Source organism: Elephantulus edwardii, unplaced genomic scaffold (genome assembly GCF_000299155.1).
Source record: "Elephantulus edwardii isolate Elephantulus edwardi_28Jun2011 unplaced genomic scaffold, EleEdw1.0 scaffold00005, whole genome shotgun sequence".
Classification (NCBI taxonomy): domain Eukaryota; kingdom Metazoa; phylum Chordata; class Mammalia; order Macroscelidea; family Macroscelididae; genus Elephantulus; species Elephantulus edwardii.
Window position 1 is genome coordinate 31,347,377 of NW_006399755.1, and position 26,859 is coordinate 31,374,235.

At 39.6% G+C, this 26,859-nt stretch overlaps 1 protein-coding gene across 3 annotated transcripts in view; it reads right to left on the minus strand.

Annotated features, from left to right (window-relative positions):
* NFIA (nuclear factor I/A) overlaps window positions 1-26,859 on the minus strand; it is a 522,110-nt gene that overhangs the window by 77,050 nt on the left and 418,201 nt on the right. The gene's annotated exons all lie outside the window — the stretch shown is intronic.

Sequence of the window (26,859 nt, forward strand, 5' to 3'; positions counted from 1 at the left end):
CGAGCTAAAGATATTCAAACAAAGGAATGGCAAGTTAGCAGCTTTTTCTCAATTAGAGCCAGATAAATGTCCCTCAATTAAGAGTAGATGAGAGGATCCCCCCTTTCCTTATGTTTTGCAGTTTAATTCCTTAAATTCAGAGTTTCCAGAGAGATAAAATATATGAATGTCCAAATTTTTGGAAAATAAGCTACCAAGAGTGATTCATAGAATGCTGAAGAGAAACCCAAGAAAGGTCCCCCTTTCTACCACTATTCCACTGGCACAGGTCAGGGCTGTAAAAAAGTATTCCTACTCTTGTGGAGCAAAGTAACACGGCACTGTTTAAAATCAGGACAATATGTGTCAGAGACGTATCCTTTTTCCATACTTATTCTGTACTCTGACCAAATAATTCATGAAGCTAGACTCTGTGAAGAGGAATGTGGCATCAAGATTGAAGGAAGGCTCATCAATAACCTAAATTATGCAGATGACAAAACCTTGTTTGCTGAAAATTGAGGAGGACTTGAAATACTGGCTGCAGAAGCTCAAGAACTACAGCCTTCTGTGTGGATTACATTTCAACATCAAGAAAACAAAGGTCCTTACTATAGGGCCAACAGACATCATGATATATGGAGAAAAGATTGAAGCTGACAATTTCATCTTGCTTGGATCAATAATAAACATCTTTGGTACCAGCAATCAGGAAAGCACTGCATTGGGTAAGTCTGCTGTCAGGGACCTCTCCAAAATATTTAAGAGCAATGATGTCAGTTTGATGACTAAGGTGCATCTGATTTAGGCCAGAGTCTTTTCAATTACCTGCTATGCATCTAAGAGTTGGATAATGAAGAAGGATGATAGAAGAAGAGTAATGAGTATCCCGTGGACTGTCAAAAGAACAAAAAGATATGTCTTGGGTAAAGTGCAGCCAAGAGTGATTCTTGGAGGCAAAGATGATGAAACTTTATCTCTCATACTTTTGATATATTGCTAGGAGAGGTTATTCCTTAAAAAGGGATATCATATTTGGAAAGAGAAGAAGACCCCCCAATGAAATAGATGGACACAATGACTGCAGTAATGGGTACAAGTTTGTCAGAGATGATGAGGATGGCACAAGATAGAACAGGGTTCAGGTCAATTATTCATACAGTTTCTACAAGTCAGACTTGCCTCAAGGGCACCTAAGAACAACAACTCTGGTGATGTAATTTGTAAGGACTTGGGCTGCTAATCCAAAGGCAGTGTCTCTATGGGAGAAAAAAAAAAGTCAGTCTCTGTCCTTCAGATCTACAGCCTTCAGAAACTTGCTCAAGGGTGAGCTATGTGTCCGTTCCAATCCAATGGCAATGAATTCCTTTTACCTTTGAGTTTTATTCATCACATGCCTTGGTTTCTTTATTCTTACTGGAATATCCATAAGGTTGAGTGTTTTTGTTAACTAATGATGTTAGTCTGGAGGCTAGGGTCTGCCTGATTCAGGCCATGGATGTTGCAATTACTTGCTATGCATCACAGAGCTGGACAATGACCAAAGGATGACAGAAGAAGAATTGATGCCTTTGATTTCTGGTGCTGGAGAAGAGTACTGAACATACCATGGACTACCAAGAGAACAAACAGACTTACCCTGGAGAGGGTGAAAACAGGCTGCTCCTTGGATGCAAGGATTTTGAAGCTCCATCTCACATACTTTGAGCATATGTCCAGGATGGACCTAGAGAAGGACATCATGCTTGGAAAGGTAGAGGGACGGCACAGGAGAGGAAGACCCCGGCTGAGATGGACTGAAACAGTAACTGGGATAATGGGGTAGGTGTGTATAAGATAGGCTGTCTCCGGACAGAGCCAAATTCAGAGCTATTGTATATAGGGTCATGATGAGCCTTAGGCTACTCGATGGCACACAACAACCACAACAGCAATAACTGAAATGGCTAGGATTGAGTAGGAGATCTAGTGGCACAGTCCATAGTTAGTTGTGATGTTAGCTCAAAGGCCACACATCTCCAGTGGTTCAAATCCACCAGTGGCTTCAAGAAAGAAAGATTAGAAGTCTCCTCTCTGTATGATTTACAGTCTCAGAAACTTGATAGAAGGTTGTTAAGAATTGGAACTAACTCAACAGTAGTGCGTCTGAGTTTGAGGACTATGTTCTAAAAGCTTAGAAATGGGGGTTTGGAATCAAGAGAATAGTATAATCTATGCTCTTTTGATGACCTTTGAGGTTGTATTCCAACCTTAATCCATCCAACTATCCACAAACTCCTATTATGGGCTCTTGACAAGCACTGAGCCCAAACAAACAAAATTTTACACTCAATCATACAATTAACTATGGCATCTCCAATTAGACCCAACCAATGTACAGGAATTCTAGTTATCCTTTTCCTCAAAACTTCCTTATTTCTAAGTTTTCCCATCTCAGAAAGTAACTTTGCCCATCCACTCAATTGTTCACCCGACAGCATCTAACTGCTGAATGAACGAATTATCAGAAATTAATAAAATTCCTATATAAATAAGGTGTTGTTGCTATGTGCCATTGAGTCACCTGTGACTCATAGTGACTGTATGTACAACAGCCCTAAACCCTGCTCTATCCCTTGACAATCTTATTGTCTCTGACATACCTATGCCCATTTCCCCAGTAAATCAATCCATCTCATTGAGGGTCTTCCTCTTCTGCACTGTCCCTCCACCCTCTCAAGCATGATGTCCCTCTCCAAGGACTGATCCCGCCCTGCAACATGTCCAAAGTATGTCAAACGGCTCTTCAGAATCCTTGGCTCCAAGGAGCAGCCTGGCTTCACCCTCTCCAGGACAAACTTGTTTGTCCTAGCAGTCCATGGTATATTCAATACTCTCCTCCAGAACCAAAGCTCAAAGGCATCAACTCTCCTTCTATCATCCCTAGATATTGTCCAGCTCTCTGATGCATAGCAAATAACTGCAAAGACCATGACCTGTATCAGGCACACCTAAGTCTCCAGATTGACATCATTGCTCTTCAGTACTTGGGAGAGGTCTCTGAGAGCAGACTTTCCCAAAGCAATTTTTCTTTTAATTTCCTGGCTGCTGGTACCAAGAGCGTTGACTGCAAACTGAAGCTGTCAACAATCATCCATTATGATGTTGCCAGTCAGTTTGTTTTCTTGATGTTGAGCTTCAATACATATTGAAGACTACAGTCCTTCAAATAAGTCTTTATAAATAAGTACAAAATTAAAACTTTTTTTTCTCTGTCTGGCAAACAGCCAGGGAGCTTGTAGGAAAGTTGGAAATAATTAAGGTTTCATACAGTGGGTGGTGAATTTTAGGTCTCTGAGTTAAAACCCACAAGCCAAAAAGTTAAATGGTTCTGACCATTACTTATTCTTGAAATTGTGTTATTGGCTTTAAAATAGACCAAAAGAATTGTTTCAATTAATATGGTACAGTGTTCTTTGCTAGCAGGAAAAAACACTTTGGTGCAGTACCCTGCATTTGAGGGAATACTTTCTAGCATTCCTAGGAATGTAACATTCCTAATATTCCTGGAATGTAGTATTCCTTCAATTAGTTTCAATTGTATTGAACAATACAAAATGATACACTTGACGTTTCCAGCCTATCACACAAAAATGTGACAACTCCACTGTCAAGAGCACCCACCAAGGAGACCTTGAAGGATGTCCTCCGTTGCTCAATGAAAAGTGATGAGTCACTGTTTGATTAAGCACTGGTGATGACCAACAGAGAGCACACTGCCTATGGGAAGAGAGGGATTCACGCGAATGAAGATCAGGTAGATTAAGGTGATTATAAAGAAATTGGTGGTGTTGTTAAGTGCCGATGAGTCGCTTGCAACTCATAGCGACCCTATGTACAACAGCCCTAAACTCTGCTCTGTCCTGTGCCAATCTCACTGTCTCTGACACGCCCATCCCGATTATCCCAGTCACTGAATCAATCCACCTCATAGAGGGTCTCCCCTCCTGCGCTGTCCCTCCACCCTCCCAAGCATGACATCCTTCTCCAAAGACCGGATTTCAACAGCATGAAAGAATCACTTCCTTCACTGATATTAAGCATTTTTACGCTCTTTATTTTTATCTTATTTTTTTTTGTCGGGGTGGGGTGCAAATTACCAAAAAGGGATAATGAGCTTAGTGGGGAAGCCTGTTTGGAAGTTCAATGAACAATCTCCTTCCATGTAATTTATAGTCCCTAAAAGGCGGCATTGATGCCTTTGAGCTGTGGTGCTGGAGAAGAGTATTGAATGTACCATGGACTGCCAAGAAAACAAACAGATTCATCCTAGAGAGGGTTAAACCAAGCTACTCCTTGGAGGCAAGGATTCTGGGGCTTTGTCTGACGTACTCTAGGCATGTTGCAAGGAGGGACAGGTCCTTGAAGAGGGACATCATGCTTGGGAGGGTGGAGGGACGGCACAAGAGGGGAAGACCCTCTATGAGATGGATTGATTCAGTGACTGGGGTAATCGGGATGGCTGTGTCAGAGGCAGCGCGACTGGCACAGGATAGAGCACAGTTAAGGAATGTTGTACATAGGGTCGATATGAGTCGCAAACAACTCGACGGCACATAACAACAACAACAACAACAAAAGGTGGCAGAAGGACAGCTATGAGTTGGTACAGCATAGTGAGGGCCTTTTTTGGTTGTTGTTGTTTTTTACCTTTTGGTGTTAGGTTCTGGGGTTTGTTGTTGTTAATTATCTAAAAGAAAATCACCAACAACATCAACTTGGACTTTTATTCTTTTATGATAGGTTACTGGAGCCTATTTATTTTGCCTTTTCCATGTGGTGTCTGCTTTATTTTAACACAACTCTAAGAACACATGGTCATTACAGTGAATTAATTCTACAATGACTGATTTGTGAGGATCAATTAATTCTTAATTAATACCAGGAAATCATTCAGCCTGAAGTTTAAACATAGACAACTGCTGTGTCTGCATTCTGAAGGGTCATCTTTTACAACCTCCACTTTCTCAAGGCTAGAACTTTTTGGTTCAGTCATCAGTTCACTGTGGACTAAGTAAAAGTCATTCAGTATGCTCAGCTTTCATGTCTTTAAATAGAAAATAGTTGTGTTACAGGCATCACAAAGTTCTACTGAACATTATGAAAGATATACTATTTCTCTAGATAACCTGCTATTCTCCTTCTGCTGGATAATATGATCCATCCATTTTCTTGCTTCCTTTCTTTGTTGTAGAAGCTGAGACTTAGAATTTTCACTCATTTACTCACTGGCACCAAGTTGCCAATTGGCACTAAGTCATAGCTGATCAGGTTTCTAGGACTGTGTGTCATATGAGGATATTACCCATCCTTCTACTGTAGGGCAGCTGGTGAATTCGAATTGCCAGAAAGGACTGGCCTTTGAGTAACTTCCTGTGGAGTAAGCCACCTTAAGATTTAAGCAATGGCTAACTGATTTTCCCTCTTTGTCTATATTTTCTTTTGCCTTAACTTGGATATTGTTTAATATTAACATGCTTTTGGCGAACATGTTTCTTAAATTGTTTTAGAAGGTGCTGTTCGATACACATCAATCAGTAAAAGTTATTACATCTACCTTGAAATTGGCAGTTTAAGCCTTATATCAGAGAAATGGCCATTATGCATCCATCTGATGTTAATGGAAGACACAAGGAATAGTGTGAGTCCCAATTTTTGATGCCAGAAAAGCTTCTCTTCTTCAAAGTGTGTGTGAGTAGTTGACACAATTAAAAATTATAGCACATTAGGCAAATGCATATTTAGATTCTTTAAAATGTGCATTATTTACTTGAGTGTCAATGAAGACTTTTCTCAAGTAGTTACAGTTTATTGCAGTGCATCTGTATCCAAGCTGATGGTAATACAATTTTGTGCATTAAAAGGCAATATAGAATTGGTTGCTTCTGGGGCCCATGGCCCTGAGGATTTTAGGTCAGTGGTAGGAATGAGCGTCAGAAAAATCTCAGCTCTGGATGGATGGCACTATTGGCTTAAACTTTAACAAGTGGCCAGACCTATTTAAAATAGTTGCTCAATATTTTCACAGAGAATACAAATATGATGAGAAGGAAAGAAATTTGATCAAGTTTCTCTGGCTGTAATGGTACAGCCTACACATTCAGAACAAAGCAGCCACAACTAAGAAGTAGAGAACCAAGAGTACAAGGTGCAGCCGTGCATCACAAAATAATCACATTACTGGATGCTAGAAACAGAGAAAGCAAGCAGGTCAGGCAGGCTGGGAGACATATTTGAACACCACCAAGTTGGCTTATTTGAATGCCACCACACCCTTTTTAAAAAGACTACTCTCTTGTTTTTAGTTTAAAGAAAAAAAGTTAAAACTAAACACAGTTAATTTGTTAAAACTTAAAATTGCTTTCTAATTTAGAGCGGAATTGATGAAGACTGGAGAGGTCAAGCTCGTTACTGTATTACCTGTGTTGACAGTCTTATAGGTTCCAACAAGTGAGTCTTAATTTGAGAATCCACTATAGGGAGGAGGCCTTGGAGAGGCAAATTATAGCAGAATGGTTCAAATCTGCCAGCTAATCCAAGGAAAGAAGATGGATAATCTCCTTCTGTGTCATTTATAAACTCTGAAAACCATGGATTGGCTCAAATTTCAAGGAGGAGAGAGAGAGAAAGAGAGAGAGGGAGGGAGAAAAAGGGAAGGGGAGAGAGGGGGAAGAATAAGAGAGGAGAGAGAGAGAGAAGAAAGAGGGGTAGAGAAAGGGAGAGAGAAGGAGGAGAGAAGGGAGGAGAAGGAAGAGGGGAAGAAAAAGGAGAGAGAGGGAAAGAGGGGAAGGAAAGGGGGGAGGGGAGGGGACCAGAAGAGAGAGAAGGAGAAGAGGGAGGGAAGAGAAAGGGGGAGGGAGGAGGGAGAGGAAAGAGATGGAGTTGGGGAAGGGAAGGAAGAGAGGGGGAGGGAAGGAGAGAGGGGAAGGGAGGGAAGAAGGGGAGGGAAGAGTGAGGAGGAGGGGAGAAGGGGAAAAGGGAAAGAGGGAGAAGGGAGAAAAGAAAGAAGGGGGAAGGAAGAGGGGAGAAGGGGAAGGGAGGGAATGAGGGAAGGAAGGGGAGAGGGATGGAGAGAGAAGAGAGAGGAGGAGAGGTGGGGGAGGGAAGAGAGGGAGGAGAAAGAGGGAGAAAGAAGGGGAAAGGGGAGGGGGAGGAAAGAAAGAAGGGAAAAGGAAGAAGAGGAGGAAAGAAGGGGACGGAAGATGGGGGAGGGGAGGGAGGGAGAATGTGAGAATGTAGCCATAACTAGAAGTAGCCAGACAAGGAGCCCTGGTGGCACAGCAGTTAAACACCTGAGCACTGATGAAAAGCTGGTGGTTTGAATTCTCCTAGCTGATCCTGAGGAGGAAGACCTGGTGGTTTGCTGCCATTAAGTTTAAAGCCATGAAAATCATATGTGACTATTCTGCCCTTTCCACATGGGGTGGCTAGGAGTTGGTGTTGCCTCTACTGCACAGGAGGGCAAGAGAGAACAGCCCGGGTAAGCCATGCAAAAGAAGATGGTTCAGGGAGGTGTGGACATAAAGACTGGGAACCATGTCTCTTTCAAGTCTTAGGAAAGAAAATGATAGTTAAATGTAATCTCTCCTTAAAATTTCTAGCCGTTTTTCCCAAGCTCACCCTCTAAGAATCCCAATAACACAATAAGCCTTCCACATTTTTCCTCAAACTGAAATTTCAGGGTTGAAATATGTTCATCTGTGTAACTCTGACATTGTCTTAATTGCTTTATTCCTTGTACATGAACCGTTGCGGATTCCCACAGATTGGACTGAGACTTGGATGCTTTTCACATTAGTTTTTGCTTTCTGGCACCAGCCCTTAAGTCCTACTCTCTTTTGTGGGAGGCTCCAAAGGAAAGCTGTCAAGAGAGCAGCACAGACAATGAAATCTAATCCTCCTTCAGGTGCAGTGTGCTCTTCAGACAGCATTCTGTGCAGCCTTCCTCCTTCACAAGTAAGCCTTGGCATTTGCAAAACTTCACAGCCTTACTGTTAATCAATACTAAGCTGGTGGCAACCAGTAAGATTCCAAACTGTCTCCCTCTGTTAGCACTGTTAAAAGAAAAAGCTACTCATCTGTCTTCAACAGTAAGATGTTCTTGAGACAAAAATAGCCAATTCCGTAATGCAAAAGGTGGCGTTAAGAATTTCTGAGGACTCATGTATAGACGGTAAAGCTGTTTAACAAGGCAACCTGTTAAAAAGTGAAGATGGTAGAGGGAGAAATTCTTTACTAGAAAAACCACAATGACAAGAGGAGTCTTCTAATAAGGGCAAAAGGAAGTTGAATTGTTTGGGTTGCCAATTGCTGTTGTTTTGCTTCTTGAGAAATTCATAACTACATCATTAAAGTTTATCCTTAAGAAATCTATTTTAGTGATCTATACTTCTAATTTAGCAATCACAAATGGATCAGATGTCACTTTTCCCCCCGTTCCCCTAAAATTATTGCTGTTGTTGAGAACATACAGAACAAAACATATACCAATTCAGGGACTCCAGACACGAACAATGAAGGGAAAGCAATAACATTTTTGAGTTGCACTAACATTCTCATGCTTTCCCTCATTAACATAGAGTCACTGCTCAGGAAGGTTCCTACCTAGTCTTCTGAGTTGCTGTTGTCAGTTTGATTCCTTAGAGAGAATTTTTCAAAAGGCATGATGGTCAAGGCAGATTTTTTTCATTTTTAAAAAAAAAACTAGCTAAGTTATTGTTTGGTTTTACGATGACTTTAGGGGATATTCTGGGCTTAAAGCTTAAAGATTATCTTAGGGCAATACTTTCAGGAGTTCCATGAAGTCTAGACTAAACGAGAATTTGAAATTCTGTTCTTCATTTTCAACTCTTTTGATGAGGATTCTTCTATGAAATCTTTAATCAAAATATCCAGTGATGGCATCTGAGTCCTTCCTATCCAGCTCTTCTGGTCTCATGACAAGGGAGGAAGTTATTCATGAAGGCAACAAGTAAGACATCTAATACCCTCAGCCTATTCCTGACTTTCTTTCTCTGGTGCTCCAGTCAGACCTTCCATTTATAAAAATCTAGAAGCTTGGAGTTACTGGATTTATTTTAACAGAGATAACAGAAGACAAACTGGCAATGGTTCCAACCCCTTAGGAGAAGTCAATTCTAAGGAATATGCTCAATGACTCAAGACAAGCCAAATGAACAACATGAAACTATATAATGTATTTCTGGTTGATATATTTCTATTTCACTTGAATTATATGGAGTTTCTGGGCACAGATTAAATTCTAGTGACCTTTGGGAAAGCAGATCCCATTTCACTAAAAAAAACGAAAGAAAGAAGAGAGAAAGAGAAAAAGCAGAGGGTCCGCCACATACACAATTTTTATCTTGATCAATTTTAGCTACTTATAGACCTTTCCTGCTTCGAAGCTCTGGCTTATATTCTAAATCAGGGGTCAGCAAATGTTTCTGTAAAGGTCATATAGTAAATAATTTAGGCTTTGCAGGCTATATGATCTCTGTTTCAATTATTCAACTGCTGTTGTAGGGTAAAAACAGCCATAGATGATACATAAAGAAAGCTGTCTGGCTCTATCTCAATAAAACTTTCCCTTTCAGAAGCAGGTAGTTTGCACTGTAGTCTGCTGCCCCCTGGTCTAGATCCACAGAATTCTTGATCAATGTCCAAACACCTGCTACATTCTCTCTGTCAGTGGAGCACTTGTCATCTACCCTTTCTCTATCAAACCATGCCCTTACCTCTACCAGCCCTTCTGTTGAGGGTTTGTTTTTCTGAAGCTTTCCCAAACCAATCTGCTCATCTTCTAGAACTTTGCTAATTCTCTTAGTCATTCTCATAGCTCTTTACCCCTTTTGCCACTCCTTACCACTGTAATGTGTTGGTCTGTGTGAGCTGACAACCTCCACATTTGAGCATCACTCCAAATTTCAGATATGACTCAACTAGAAGGACAGTGCATGTAATAGGAAGGCAATAGGCTTTGGAGTCAAATGGACATGGTTTAAGTTACAGCTCTACCATTTAATATCTTTTGAGTTTCTGGGTTACTCTACAACTGTTCCATCATCTGTATAATGTCCTCATTGTAGTTATTGTTGTTCTGACCATGGGAGCTGACTCACAGCTTCCCCTCTAGGTTTTCAGAGACAGTAAATCTCATAAAAGGAGATTGTTCATCTTTCATGCACAAGCAGGTCATGGGTTTGAACTGTGTGCTTTTGGGTTGGTAGTGCAACACCTTTCCACCAAGCCACCAGAGTTTCCTTTAATACTTCAAACCAAAGTATACAATGTATGTAAATGGCATGGATCTTCACATGGGTAAATGATCAGTAAACAGTTTATTTTATTGATAATACTGTGGTGGAAAGGTTATTGTTGCTGTTGTTAGGTGCTGTCAAGTCAAATATGACTCGCAGCAACCCTATGATCTAAAGATCTGAACCCTGTTCTATAACCCTGTTCTATCCTACACCATCCTCACACTTCCTGAAACACAAAAGCCCATTGCAGCAGTCACTGCATCAATTCCCCTCTTTGAGAGTCTTCCTCTCATTCACTGACCCACCACCGTTCCCAACATCATGTCTTTCTCCAAGGAATAGCCCCTCGTAGCAACATGCCCAAAGTATGTGAAGTAAAACCTCAACATTCTTGCCTCCAAAGAGCACTCCAGCTGCACTATCCAAGACCTATCTCTTTGTTCTTTTGGCTGTCCATGGGATGTTCAGTGTTCTTCTCCAACACCACAGCTCAAAGGTGTCAATTCTTCTTTTGTCATCTATTCATTGTCCAGCTCTCAGATGCATAGCAAGTAATTGGAAAGACTAAGGCCTGAATCAGAAACACCTTAGTCCTCAAACTGGCATCATTACTCCTCAATAATTTGGAGAGGTTCCTAACTGCAGATTTTCCCAGTACAATGCATCTCCTTATTTCCCGATTGCTGGGACCAAGGGTGTTATTAAAAATATGCAATGCTTCATGAATTTGAGTGATAGGAAATGAGTAATACTGGAATTAGCTTCACTGTGTTAGGATCTCTCCTGTTAGAACATGCTGGGTAGAGGGGATAGTAGAATGAGAGATAACTGTTGCCTTTGAGTGTATTGAACAAATGAAAACATATATATGTGCAGTGTCGAATAGCCTGCCTTTATGGATATAATGCGAGGCATTGAGAATCTAAACAATAACATACAAAACCAAAGCTGACATGATAGTTGCAGTCTTACCCTAATAAATACAACTGTCTATAAAGATTCTTTGTTGGCCAAGTATGTTTTTAGTCTCCCTTCCCTTCCCTTCCTTCTTTTCTCTTCTCTCATATATCCATCTGTTTAAAGCTCAGTCTCAAAAAAACATAGAACTATATGAGCTGTCTTTCTCTAGATTCTATCCCCCCCCCCCAATTAGACCTAGTATCTTTTTTAGAGTGTCCACCCTGACATTCTTCACCAGATAGACTCTTGCTACTCAGGAATAGTCATCTAAGTTAACTAGATTCAGAACACAGACTTCCTTTGCTTTTCTAAAACAAAGACACAATGGGAGTAGCCATTCTTTGTCTTATAAGGTCTTAGGTATTGAAAGTTGTTTATCAAGGAGTTAATGTTTGTTGACAGCCAAAAAATGTTTTAAAAGATCTATGATACTTTCTAGGGAAACTTCTTGATTAGATAAAGGAATCTGTTTTAGTTTAATTTTTAACCATAATTTATCCTTATAAATGTGGGCAACTTCTCACTCCCTCAGTTCTCACATCTGGAAAATGAGGCATTTGAACAAAGCAATCACTGAAGCTCGCATCAAGATTTATATGCCACAGAGTGTGTGGAATTCAGTGTCTGAGATTTTGTTTACAAGTAACTCAGCAGAATTGATCCATAGTAATATAACTGAAATCTAAAAACATCTGAAACAAGATAATTATATGTGCGTTAAACATTAAGAAATTTTTTTCTAGATATTAAGTTATTTCCAAATTGACCAAGTTCGCACACTAATTGGTTAAGCTCCCATGATGGCTGATGTGAAATGCGGTCAACCACCATGCAACAGCTGTATTACCGGAAATATGAAGAGTGAGTGTTTAATAAGCAAAGTTCACAAGAACCTTTGTTCCCTTCAAGTTCCTTGAAGGACTATGAACTGCTATGTAATGTGCAAGGAATATTATTAGAAAAGAGATAAAAAGTGACTAAAATATGAATTCAAAACAACTACATGAGAGGAAAAACCCCATTACCAATAACCATAGATTGGAGGATTAAAAAAATTAACAAAAATAAGGAATCCTCCCTCTAACAATGTGCTGGAAATATACCAACATTTTACAAAGAGCAGTCATGAGAAAATGAATCTCAAAAGATCCACTGATGCACAATAGCTTCTCAACAGGTAAATAAACGCTACATTGCTTGCAACTATTTCTTGAGAGTTTTTGAAAAAAATAGCAAAAAACCCCAAACCACCAAAAAAGCCAAAATTCCTCAAACAAAATTCCACAACAAACATAAAGGCATAAGTTGATTTGTTACTTTCCTTACTAAACTGTCAAGTTTACATTGTAGTTTAAGCCCATCTCTGAGCAACGTGATTAACTTGATTACTTTTAAAGTATTTTCTTCAATTTACTCAATCGGATTGATGATTTATTTCCATTCTTGGTAGATTTTATGCAAGAGGAAGCTAGAGAAGAGTCAGGCTAGTGTCTTAAGTCAGAAGGCCAAGGTTCCATCTCCACTTGGGTGCCAACTAGCCCTGTGCCTGGCCTCTGTGCCTTTAGTATCCTCCACTGCAAAATGGGAATCATATGTCTTTGGTATGCCCTGGGCTTGAAATCAAATTATATCAGTCACTTCCCATGTTACTTAAGAATAATTATTTAGCACTTCCTTGTCTGCAATTTGCAGGCAATAACACTCATTGAAAAGATTTTTCTGGGGATTAGAATTAATGTGTTGTTGTTGTGTGCTGTAGAGTCAGAACCGACCCATAGCTGACCCCTGTGGGCTTTCAGAGGCAGTTAATTGCATGGGAGGAGATTGCCCATCTCCCTCCTGTGGAGAGCTGGTGGATTTGAACCACATGCCTTCGGGACTGCAGCACAGCTTCTTGCCACTAGTTATTACTACATAGTAGAGTAATTCACTTATTATGTGTTAAGAATCTATTATGTGCCTGGTAGCATACTACATTTTGACTTATTAATTTTAGTACTATTTAAAAAATAGTTATATAGACAGTAATCAGGATTATGCAATGTGATGCACCAACACCAGATAATTGGTAATTAAAGATTAAAGGATTTTTAAGTGACCTTGGAGGTCATGTCATGGGCTAAGAGTTCTATGGCTTGGATTGGCCTTGTGTTCTACAGGAACAAGTTCATTGACTCTTGTGTAAGCACAGCCCTCTGACCAGTGCTCACACAGGCTTATTATCACCTGTAGCATCTAGCTACTACTTTTTGCCTACTCGTCAGCTTTTCACCTCTTCTGGAAACAGACCCCTAATGTTTAGTCTTTGTGGTTGTTGTTAGGTGTAATCGAGTTGACTCTAACTCATAGCAAATCTACGCACAAGAGATCTAATCCTTGCCTGACCTCATGCCATCCTCACAACCTCCAGTTGTGCTTGCTTAAGGTCATTGTTGTTGTCCTCAAATCTCTTTGGTTAGGATTAAGTTCATTCTATCACGGCTCCAGGCATGAGTTTGTAACTCATACCAAACTAAGGAGAAACTATTATCATCAGAGATGCATTGGTTTGAACATGAATAAATGAACCAAACCAGGTCAATTAGAACCATAAAGTTCCAGGGGTAAGACCTTTGTTAGCTTCATAGTCAATGAGCTAGCTGTCTGTTTTCTTTTGGGATTGCTAAAGCTGTTTCTATATTGATACAATTGATAGGAATTAAGGCCAGAGCTGCTTATATCATGTGTGCCATGACTGGAGGACCGTTAGCCTAAAAATGAAGCTCCCACAGAAGAGTGCAAAGCTGAGAGAAGATTCAAGGCATTATCTATTCACCCGGCTCTAGTTCTGTATGTCGAGGCTCTTTAGCTGCATGAACTAATACATTATTTTCTCTTTTTCAGGGGATAGTTAAACAATTTGACTATGTTTCTTTCAGTTGAAAGTCCCAATTAATAATAGCTCTTATCCTTTTTGTGTCTGCAACAAGTCAACAGCTCTCACGATGATATTTAGGAATTTGGGGATATGAAAAAACTCGAGATAGGGATTCCAAGATTTTCTAAATTCATAGCATATTTCAAGAGAAGATGTTGCCATAGAATCAACATCAACTCCTGGCAACCCCACGTGTTATCAGATTAGAACTGTGCTCTACAGGACTGTCAAAGGCTGACTTTTAAGTATTTGACCAGGTCTTTCTTCTAAGGTGCCTCTGAGCACATTCAAATATCCCACTTTTCAAGTGAGCTGTCAAGGGCATTAACTATGTGTACCACCCAGGGAAGTCCCCATGTAAACTCAGACAATAAATTTAAATCCTCCTAAATGTTCTAAATACCTCTGCTATCATATGCTTCAGTCCTCTTTGATCCCAATCCCCTTTTCAAGAAACGTATCATGGCAGTAATTCTTTGTTTTATGTCTGTCTTTTCTGCTGGATTGTGAGGCCAGGAACCATGTCTGGCCTGCTCACTAGTGCTTGGTAATTACTAAGTTACTCAATACCTATTTGCCAAATTAAACTTAATATAAAGACAGAATGATAGCTTAAATATAAAGGAGGATACTATATAATGATTTTCAACAAAAAGAGATGATGATAGCTTATAGGATCTTCTAGATGAGTTCCGATTACTTCAGGAAGACAAATGTAAATGTTAATAGGTAGGAAGTATGGGAATTCCATAGGCAATTGCTCTACTAATTCAGTTTGAATCTACCAACTTCATCAGGGGAAAAAGATGGACAATCTCCTCTCAGGTGATTTATAGCCATCTGAAAACATCTAGAAGGTTTGTTACGAGTCTGTTCCAACCAATAGCAGTGAATTATGAGTTATTAGCATCACACAAGTTCAGTCTTTCCATTTTAGGATCATTCATTTGTCAGTCTGGCCCAGGCTTTACACACTACAGTAAACAAACAAAAATAAATGTTACTGGTCCCTTCAGAAAGAGCCATGGCCAAATTAAGGAATGTCAAAGACAAGTCTTCACCATGTTCATGGTTAAGAGGCAGCCAGTCTGGGAAGAAGGGTGAACTGTTTCCCCAGAAAGGCCCCCTCCCTGTTCTTCTAGCGATAAGGAGCTGATGGGATAGGAAGATCATGCTCACTCTTCCCTAGAACCTTACCTCCTCCTGAGAGGAGAAGCACGTGCTCCTCCCGCATCCACCAAGCAGCTAGAGTAAACTAGAGTTGTGGAGGAAAAACCAGGGAAATGAGAGTCATTGCAGGAGAACCTCCAAGAAAGTAAGCCTATATGGACCAAGATCATTAACAGTTATTGGACAGTTACTACATACCAAGCTGTTTATGTATGCCATTTCATTTTCTCCTCTTCTTAACTTTTTAAAGTATCCCACAGATGGGAAGACAAAGGCTGGAAGAAGATAACTGATGTGCCCAGGTCCAGAGTGCCTGGCTGGGACCTGAAGTCTACTCTGGATGATTCAAAGACCAATTTTTCTTAACGGCTGCTTCCACCTGAACAATTCTCAGAGGTCAAATGGTTCCTTTCCTTGCAGAATTCTTTGTTCACAGATCCCTGACTGTAGCAAAGTTTGGTAACCTTAATGATGCTTGGATGTTTTATTTCCAAGTAAAAGGCAATTGTTTGGGAGGGGGGAAAAAGCAACTTCTTTGTAACATGAAGAAATGACAAATGTAAGTTTATAGTGGAAATATACATTTAAAAAGCCATTCCATTCATGGAGTGATTAAATATACTGGTTGCAGCAGTACAAAATACACAGCCAGGGACTGAGTCACTCTCAGTGGTACCGCAACTGCATTAATAGGCACATTCCCATTCTGAGTATCCGGCTCACCCACTTTCTCCTACATGGATGATAAGCTGATACTACATAAACATTGTTAAAGCTACAGTTCCAGGCTGCAGTAATTCACTTAAGTTTAACATGATTTATGGTTCTGTCAATCGGGGAGGTTGGAAACCCTGCACTGACGCTTAAATGTGCGTTTCATTTTAAAGCAGCAATCATGTGTGCGAGGGAGAAAAAGACCAAAGGACACATTCCGTGGAAAGAGGAGAGAGAAGCTCAATCTTGAATTTTTCAATCTACTCTGAAATAAAGGAAAACAGATAGCAGATCTAAACATGGAATTAACATGAGATTATCTGCTTAGACTTGAAAGAAAGCACTGCAGGGACTTATCTCATTATGTGATTTACTGGAGAAGTGATATACTTGGAAATCTCAGGACTGAAGGCATGTCTAAGGGACCCCACTCAGGATCACTGCCTCCACTGTGCATGTAGGGCTATGGGATGAGGGCTATGAGAGACACAGAGCGAAACCGAGAGGCAGAGACAAAGAGCGTGCGTGTGTCCATGTATGTATATGAACATGCATGTGTGTGTGTGTGCGCGCGCACACACACACACACATGAGAAGGGACAAGGGACTCCCAGTCAGAGCAGCCTTTTTGTCAAGATAAGTTTACGTCTAGGTCCACTTGGTTAATCATCCTCGCCTTCTCTTTGGCACTCACCCTGGGGGCACCTTGCCTCTCTAAAAGATCAAGGAGCCAAGTGGGTCTTAGGGCTTCTACCTGCCCTCTCTGAGACAACATATTAACACAATTCCTCTGCAGAGGAGTCTCTTTAGAAGTTTGCTATGAGGATGACAAATTAACCCAGCAGGGTGCTCCGCACATCTATCTCAGTACAAATTATTAGTGTAATAGAGCTTTTAGTTATGCATTTATCTAGTAATTATTGAACGGTTACACAAACCCAAGCTGAGCAGCCGGCCCTTTATGAGGTTGGCTCGGTGGGTGGCCTTACAGTTAATTTAGGGTACTTCTCCACAAAGCCGTTCCCGTGCAGACAAATTAGCTAAACAGCCTTCTCCTTTAAATATTTTCCATGTCACAGTGAAACTCTTTACAATACAATAAAGGTACAGTTTTAATTACACGCTTCCTGACTTTTGTTTAGTTGTAGTTTTAAAACATTTGCTGGCACTGGTTTTTCCTTTGGCTGGGCACTAAGAGCTGGTTCTAAGTATCTGGCTAATGAATTTAATAATTTCCTGAACTGGGAACTTATAGGGCCTTTACTAAAAAGCTGCTTTTCCTCTTTACTATCCAGTTACTTCAAATCCCATCACAATGTTTCCCATTAGGCTGTGCACTGGCACTTGAGCTAACCTTGACCGATGCTCGCAAACCCTCTTACTTCTTTTTAGAATGCTCTTCAAACGTAGGACTTGGTAGGTCTATGATGCCTGCATTTGAAAAATCAACTCTGGAAATTCTTACTGTAGAAAGACAATGCAATGTTTTCACCAATGACTTATTCCAATAATAAATAAACACCTCGTCTCTGTTGTAGGATTATTTCAGTACCTTGTTAGCATCAGTTACTTAATTGCTTTTCATTCTCATGGGATGATTCAATTGCACTAAACTACAAGAGACAAATGAGATTCCACGCCATTGCAAGGAGCACTAGCATGCTCTACAACTAAGTTAAAAACTTTCCTAAAAGTTTGTGGATATGACGTAAGTCAGCTGAGCACACCTACCACTCAGGAAGCCATGACAGGAAGGGGCGCCGCGCTTAAGGCAGTGGGTAAGGAGCACAAAGGACATGCTTTGTCAAGGGGTCTAAGTTTAAACCAACAACTGAAAATACTGCAGAAATGGTCAATAAAGAGGATCAAATAATTTCAAGTTCAGCCTTCCTCTGCATGTCTATTAAGGTAACTGCTCTGAATTAAAACAAAAAGAATGTACCTAGAGAGATAACTCACACATTATATATACCATGTAAGTGCTAGCAAATACAGATTCATTGTGCACCTGAATATTTACTATATTATTACAACATTCAGAAGATGGAAAGAACTCCCTATTCTCAAACTTTCTCTTTGTTTATCTTCAGTTGAATCCATGCATCCAATTCATTCCAATCTTTATTGAAAGCTTCCCAGGTACAAAGCACTCGGCTGAGGGAATCAAGGATGAAGAATAGAGACATAGTCTCTGCCCTACATATTTCACCTCCCGTTTCTTACTCTTTTATTATTGTCTTAGTACATTATGGATCTCCTCCAACCTTTCCTAGTGACCTCAACTTCCTGGAAGGTAATCTTAATTCTCATTATTCTCTGTAGTATATTTTTCTTGGCTAAACCAGGAGGTATCGTTGACTTCAGACCCTCAGATGTTTCATCACTAAGAGCAAGGTCCCTGTTTGAGCTTTGAGGATCAGGGGTTTAGAGAGGTTTATAGAGCACATAAACTTCCACTACCTCTCCAAACAGAAACTGGCACGATTCTTTGAAAGCTGAGCAATAAATCTCTGGTTTATATGGCTATTGTCTAAATATATCTTATGCATATTTTTCTGAGTCAAGGCAATTTTACTTCTAAACTCCCTTTTTGATTTATAAAGAGGTGGAATTTTTGCCTCCTGGTCACATTTTTATGTTTTAATTTCTCAGAACTTACACATAGCATGATTTGTTTGCTGTTGCTCTGTTTACATGGAGAAGGTGCACTGTTGCAAAGGGGTTAGTTTTTATGTCTCTTTGGGCTTGCAACGTGCCATGCTAATGTAGTTCTCTGTTAGGATGCCATCTCCCATGTTCCCTATAGGCTATACCCTTCCCATCACGATGACATAATTGCTAACACCCACTAGCAGGGAAGCTCACTGAGGACAGAATCCATGTTTCTCTTGTCTATTCTACTCAGCAACCAGGATAGTCTCTTATATGTTGTAAGTCCTTGATAAACATTTGTGGAAAATACTGATGGGTCTCCAGAGGATAACGGAAATCTGTAAGCTAATTTCAACACTAAAAAAAGAAAGAAAAAAATTAAAGCCAAATTGGTCTTAAAAACGTGTTTGGAGGAGACTTGTACTGAACAGAAACCTTGTATTTACCAGTAGCAAGGATTCATGGGCTAATAAAAAGGGTCAAGTGATTTGTTTATGACTGTTATTAAAAAGCTTGGTGTGATAACACTAGTTATGTCATGCTTATCAAAATATCTAAATGGCTGTTATGTCTCTGGCTAATAAAAACAAAATGAAAACAAACTAATTGTTTACATGAATGTAATTTATTTCTCCCAGTTTGAGGTGGGAGGCAGGAACAACTAATTTGGTGGGAAGGGCACTGAACTGCTGATTGGTTTCTGGCTTGGACTTTCCAGGGCACCTTAGATTTCTCATTTGCAGGAAGAATGCAGAGAACACTGCCTATTTCTAACTTTTCCCCCTTTCCTATTTAGCTACTTCTAAAATGGTGATAGAGTGACAATGTGCCATACTAAAAATTTTTGGTTTTCCCCAACTTCTTTTGAAACTAGAGGTGTTGGATCGTGTTCTCTCCCTCATGGGTAAGAATCTATAAATGTGGCCAGTTGGGGTGGCAGCCACGTTTATGCTTGCCTGTTCCTTTTGCTGGAGTGTAGATGTAAGGCTAATGTACTCATGAGTTATGAACTGGAGCACACAGCATGGGAGTAAAAATGGTCTACTAGGCAGGGCTAGGGGAAGACATCTGGATCCTTTATGGGACCATAACAGCCCTTTGCCACGTACTTTTTTAATGTGAGAAAAATCCAACTTCTATCTTTCCAAACAACTGTTTAGTTAGATTTTGTTATCTGGAGCAAAATCCATCTTTTGTAGGAAGAGAGAAGGAATTAGACTAGAAAAATCCCCAGTTTGTATTATGATTCTTAAATTTTTTAGTTCTACCTGCAGCCTATGAGCTCCGGTGGCCTAGTGGTAAGGAGCTGCTCTGCAATCTCAAAGTCATGTTGTTCAAATCCACCAGCTGCTCTGATGGAAAAGGATGGGCAATCTGCCTCTGAAAACCCAATGGAGGGTCAGCTATGAGTCGATTTAGATTCAACAGCACACAACAACAACAACAACAACAACAACCTGCAGCTCAGGAAATGCTTATATATCAATTAGTCTTCACTCTTTTTCATTCCCATTTTTCCATTTCCAGCACAAAACTTTTTTACTTATTGCAGAACATTTAAACAAATTAAAAACCACTCTTTAGATTATTGTTTCTGAAAACAGCTAAAGCAAAAACACACATTACAAGAAGTCTCAAATGTTCAAGGAAATCTAAAATAACGCTGACAACCACATAAAATCACAGGAGTTAAATTCTTTAAATCAGGCCAATTTTCAACTGTTCGAAGGATAAAAGGAAGACCAACGTCTTGTTTCAATTCTCATGAATAAGACAAATGAACATGATTAAATACTTTATGAAGGTTGACATTTTAAGTACTGGTAAAGGAAAGTCTTTCAAAGCTCAAATTTCAGCCTAATACACATGGTAATTGTAATTATGTAGAAAGAGACAAAAACACCTTTACTCCATTTTCCTTTTTTTAAAAGGAAAAACATTTCAAAGTACTTTAATCCTTTTATTGCTGTTGTTAGATGCCATTGAGTTGAGTAAGACTCATGGTGACTCTCTGAACAAGAGACCTGGTCCTTGTCCTATCCTGTGCCATCCTCACATTTCCTGATACAGAAGAGCCCATTGCAGCAGTCACTGTGTCAATACACTTGGTTGAAGGTCTTCCTTTCCCTCGCCATCCTTCCACCCTTCCCAGCATCATGTTTTTTTCTACAAAATAGCCCCTCCTAGCAACATGCCCAAAGTATGTGAAACAAAGTCTCATCATTCTTGCCTCCAAAGAGCACTCCAGTTTCACCCTCTCTAAAACATCCGTTAGTTCTTCTGGCTGTCTGTGGGATGTTCAATGCTCTTCTCCAACACCACAGCTTTAAGGCATCAAGTCTTTTCCTGTCATCCTTATTCATTGTCCAGCTCTCAGATGCAGAGCTAGTAATCAGACTATGGCCTCAATCAGATGCATCTTAGTTCTCAAACTATTATTACTCCTCAATAGTTTGAAAAGGTCCCTATTTGGAGATTTTCCCAGTACAATGTGTCTCCTCATTTCCTGACTATTGGTACCAATCGTGGATCTAAGCAAGATGAAGCTGATGACAGTTTTAATCTCCTCTCCATCCATCATGACGCTGTCTATCAGTCAAGGGGTAAGAATCTTTGTTTTCTTGACATTGAGATGCAAGACACACCGAAGGCTGCATCCCTTGATTTTCTGCAACAAGTGCTTCAAGTTCTCCTCATTTTCAGAAAGCAAGGTTGTGTAATCTGCATAATGTAGGTTATGGATGAGTCCCTCCAATGCTGAAGGCACACTCCTTCTCATAGAGTCCAGCTTCTTGGATAACTTGCTCAGCATATAGATTGAATAGGACAGAGAACACAACCCTGACACACACTCTTCTCAATTTTAAAAACCATGCAAAGCTCCCCTGCTCTGTTAGGAAAACAGCCTCTGGGTCCAGGTGTAGGTTCCATATGAGCACAATTAAGTGCTTTGGGATTCCCATTCTTCACAATGTCAATCATAACCTGTTATGATTCACACAGTCAAGTGCCTTTGCATAGTCAATAAAGCACAAGTAGACATTATTCTGGTATTCCTTACTTTCAGCCAGGATCCATCAGACATCAGCAATGATATCCCTGGTGACATGGCCTCTTCTAAATACTGCTTGAACTTCTGACAGTACCCTTTATATGCACTATTCTAGCCATTTCTAAATGATCTTATGCAGTATTTTGTTGTTGTTATGTGCTGTTGAGTTTCCTGCGACTCATAGCGACCCTATGTACAATAGCCCTAAACCCTGCTTTATTCTGCGCCAATCTTATTGTCCCTGACACACTTACCCCCCTTACTCCAGTCACTGAATCAATTCATTTCATCAAGAATCTTCCTCTCCTGAACTGTCCCTCCACCCTCCCAAGCATGATGTCCCTCTCCAAGGACTGGTCCCTCCTTGCAACATGTCCAAACCTGTCAGATGAAGCCTTAGAATCCTTGTCTCCAAGGAGCAGCCTGATTTCACCCTCTTCAAGATAAACCTGTTTGTTTTCTTAGTAGTCCATGGTACATTCAATACTCTTCTTCAACACCACAGCTCAAAGGCATGAATTCTCCTTCTGTCTTCACTAGTCATTGTCCAATTCTCTGATGCATAGCAAGTGATTGCAAAGACCATGGTCTGTATCAGGCACACCTTAGTCTCCAGACTGACATTGTTGCTCTTCAGTGCTTTGGAGAGGTCTCTGACAGCAGACTTTCCCAATGCAATATGTCTTTTAGTTTCCTTGTTGCTGGTACCAAGAGTGTTGGCTGTGGAGCCAACCAAACTGAAACTGTTAACAGTCTCAATCTTGTCACCATCTATGATGGTGCTGTCAATTGGTCCAGTGGTGAGAATCTTTGTTTTCTTGATACTGAACTTCAATCCATGTTGAAGATTGCAGTCCTTGACCTTCGGTAGCATGTGATTCAGGTCCTCCTCAGTTTTAGCAAGCGTTGTTGTGTCATCTGCATAACACTGATTATTGATGAGTCTTCCTCCAATCCTGATGCCACATTTCTTCTCATAGAGCCCTGCCTCCCAGATAATCTGTTTGCATACAGATTGAAAATAGAGACAGGACACATCCCTGGAGTACACCATTCCCAATTTTGGACCATGCAGGGTTCCCATGCTCTGTTCTGAAGGATGCCTCCTGGTCCAACTATAAGTTTTACATAAGCATGATCAAGTGTTCTGGGACTCCCATTCTTCTCAGAGTTAGCCACAGTTTGTTGTGGTCCACAGAGTCAAATGCCTTTGCATAGTCAATGAAACACAGATAGACATTCCTCTGGTACTCCCTTCTTTCAGCCAAATCAATCTAACATTAGCTACAATACCCTTAGTACCATGGCCTCTTATAAAACGGACATGTATTTCTGGCCCATCCTTCTCCCACAGAGCAGCTGGTAGCCTTGAACTGCATGTCTTCGGGATTGCAGCATAATTTATTGCCACTCGGCCACCAGAGCTCTCCACAGTATTGCGTTGAAGATTAATTTCTTTACCGGAATGCCACTTAATGAAACTAATAGCCAAGCATCCGCATGACATAGAGTCCAAAGTTAGGCTACAAGGCTAAATGATTTATCAAAGCCAAAAATAAAGGAAATATCAGAGTGGAGACTAGTTTTAAGAGATTACTCTTCTTGAGCTTTATGATGTTTAACTAGACAAGTGGTTATCATTCCATAGAAAAACACTGTTTTCTGAAGCAATGAGAACTCATGCATTTGGGGGACAAGATAAGTACCTTTTATGTGTAGTAATCTGTATTCAGAGTCATTTGTATTTGCATTCATCAACCAATACTTGAGCACATAACACAGTGCAAGGGGCACAATGAGCATTGTGTAACAATCTTGTGTAACACAATTTTTTGGAGCACAATGTGTAAGTTACAGATTCTTCTCTCCATGGTTTCTGGCTCAGAGAGTGTTGAGACACACACATTAGCTTTCAAAGTAAGATAAAGAGGAGTTGGTCAAGTAACCATGTAGATAGTAAAGGGTACAGGAATTTAAGGAGCAGGATATGATGGCATGTTTGGTGGATGGAGCTCAGGAGCTTCCATGTACAGAGTAGTACTTGAGCTGGGTCGTAAGGTTGGGTATATTTCTGAGAGGCAAAAGTAGCAGGGACAATATGAAATTTTCAAAGCCTGGATGACATGGATTCTATAATTGTTTGCATCAATTGAGTATGTATACTATTTTCAGATACAGTGCTTTAATAACTATAAATATGTGATTTCATATCCTCTTTACAACATACCGTTCTTTTGATGGTGATACAATGATTTTCATTTTATAAATAAAATACTTACGGCTTAAAGAGAGAGCTCTGATGGCCTAATGACAAGAAACTGTACTAGAATTCCAGACGCTACCAGCCGCTCTGCAGGAGAAGGATGGACAATCTCCTCCCTTGTGATTAACCGACTCGGAAAACCCACTGGAGAGTCAGCTATGAGACAGTTCCGACTCTGAGGTACACAACAACAATAACATGGCTTAAAGAAGAAAAGCAATGGCAAAAGTTCACCCACAGGGTAAAAATGGAGGAAGTAAAATCCAACATGCATTCAACTAACCACCACATTTTGTGCTCGAGTTTGTTCTTGTGTTTAGTTGATATTCAGTTGGTTCAGACAATAGTGACCCTACTATGCTATACAACAAAATGGAACTCAGCCCAGTCTTGTGCCAGCCTCGCAATCATTCCTGGTTCACTCCGCTGTTACAGGCATTATCAATCCAAATCACTGAGGGTTTTCTTCTTTTGACGGATCTTCTGTTTTAAAAACGGTGAGCTCCCTCTCTAGGGACCTTCAGCTAACACATCCAAAGTATTTGAGGCAAACTCTTACTATCCTTGTGTCTTAAAAAATATGCTGGTTGAACTTCATCCCAAGTTTATTCTGTTTCCTTGCTACTTATTATAATATTCTGAATTCTTCACTAACATCGTATTCCAAATATATAAATTAATCTTTAATTTTTATTAATTTATTGTTCAGCTTTTACATGAATGTGAGATCACTTGGATTGTTAGTTCTCAACGTGACATCTTTGCTCTTTTATACTTTTAACAGGGCTTTTGCAACAAGTATGTCCACTTTTCATGTTTGACTGCTAAGTATATGTGAATTCAAGTGAAATTAAATTCTTTACAACTTTAATATTTTCTCGATTTATAATGATGCTTCTTATTGGACAATTTGAGAGAATTTTTGTTTTCTTCTTATTGAACTATTTCAAGTCTTCACTTATAAATGAGTCTTTCTCCAATCCTGCTATCATACTATAATTAATAAAATCCAGCTTCTTGGATTATTTCTATATGGAAGAACAACTATGGTAAAAATATACAACATTGAATACACTGAAATATACCTTTTCTGAATTTAAAAACAGGCAGTATCTTCTTGTTATATTATGCCTCTTGGTCTAGTTACACATTTCATAAGAGCAAAAACATGTTTTAAAATTCTCATTCATAATGTTATTCATAATTTGTATGGTCCACATATTCAAATGCCTTTGCATACTCAATAAAACAGAAGGAAATATCTTTCTGGTATACTGCTTCGAGTCAAGATCCATTTGATGATAATAATGAGATGCTCTGTTCCACATTCTCTTCTGAATCCAGCTTGAGTTGACAGCATTTCCCTGTCAATGAATAGGTGTGGCTATTCCTGAATTATCTTCAGCTAGATTTTACATGTATGTAATATTAATGATATTATTGAATACTTACATTCTCTGGGGCTGCCTTTCTTTGGGGCATAAATCTGGATCTCTTGCAGTTCATTACTTAGGAAATAGTTTTTTAAATTTTTTGGTATTTTTAAGTGAGCACATCCAGGGCTGCATCCATGTGGTGGAAATATTGCAATTGATATTGCTAATTTATGGAGCCTGGTTTTTTGCCAATGTGTTCAGCCCAGCTCTGACTTTTTCCATCAGTACTATTGGTTCCTGATTATATGCTATCTCCTGAAATTGTCTGGAGTGCACCAATTATTTTTGGTCCAGAGACTATCTATCTTTCTTTGATGTTTCTAGTGGAATTCAGTATTTTGCCCACAGAATCCTCCACCATTTCAACTTAAGAATTGAATTTGTTCTTCAGTTCTTTCAGCTTTAGGAATGCTAAGCACATTTTCCCTTTTTGAATTTTTAACTACAGGTTTTGCACACTTCGTTATAATATTCTGTTTTGTCTCTTTGAAACACTCTATAAAAGCTTATGTTCCACTTTCTTACTTCACCTTTTCTTCCATGTCCTTTAACTTCTCTATTTTCTAAGACAAGCTTTGGCATCCTTTTAGTCTTTTTTTTTTTTTTTAAACTGATGCTTGAGTTCTTTCAGCTTGAGGAATTCAGAACATGATTTCCCCTTTTGGTTTTCTAATTGTAGTTCTTTACTAATTTTCTTTTTCTTTGTGAGCTACCCTTTGATATCTTCTAGCCAGCAACTTTACTTCATCATTTCCTATATTTACTTTAACTATTTTATGTTCAAGGGCAAGTTTCTATCTCTCAGACATCCATTTTTGTCTTTTTTCCATTTTTTGTCTTTAATGACCTTTTGCCTTCTTCCTGTATGATGCCCTTGACGGCATCTCACGTTTAGTTTTCAGTCATTAAGAGTTTCATGCATCCAATTTATTCTTCAAATGTTCTTTTAAAATTCACATGAGGTCTATATTCAAGGTCCAACCCTAGCTTCCATAGGCTTATTAGCATTTTGACCATATTCAACTTGAATATACAAATGAGAAATGGATGATCCATTCCACAGTAGGCTTTGACCTTGTTCTCACTGTTGATATTGAACTTCTCCATCATCTCTTTCAAAGATGTAGTCAGTTTTCTTCCACGGTATCCTATCCGGTGAAGGGCAAATGTATGGTCACAAGCAATGTTATTGAAAAAAAAAAGGTATTTGCAATGAGTAAGTTGTTGGTCTTGCAAAGTTCTATTAGGCAACCTCTAGGGTATTTTTTTTTTAAATCACTAAGGCCATATTTGTCATTTACCAACCTTTTCTTCTAACTTTTGCAATGTAATCACTAGTAATTGTTATTATTGCAACTTGAGTGCATTTTCAATCCATTTCTGACTGCAGAAATTGGTAGTCATCTTCAATTTCA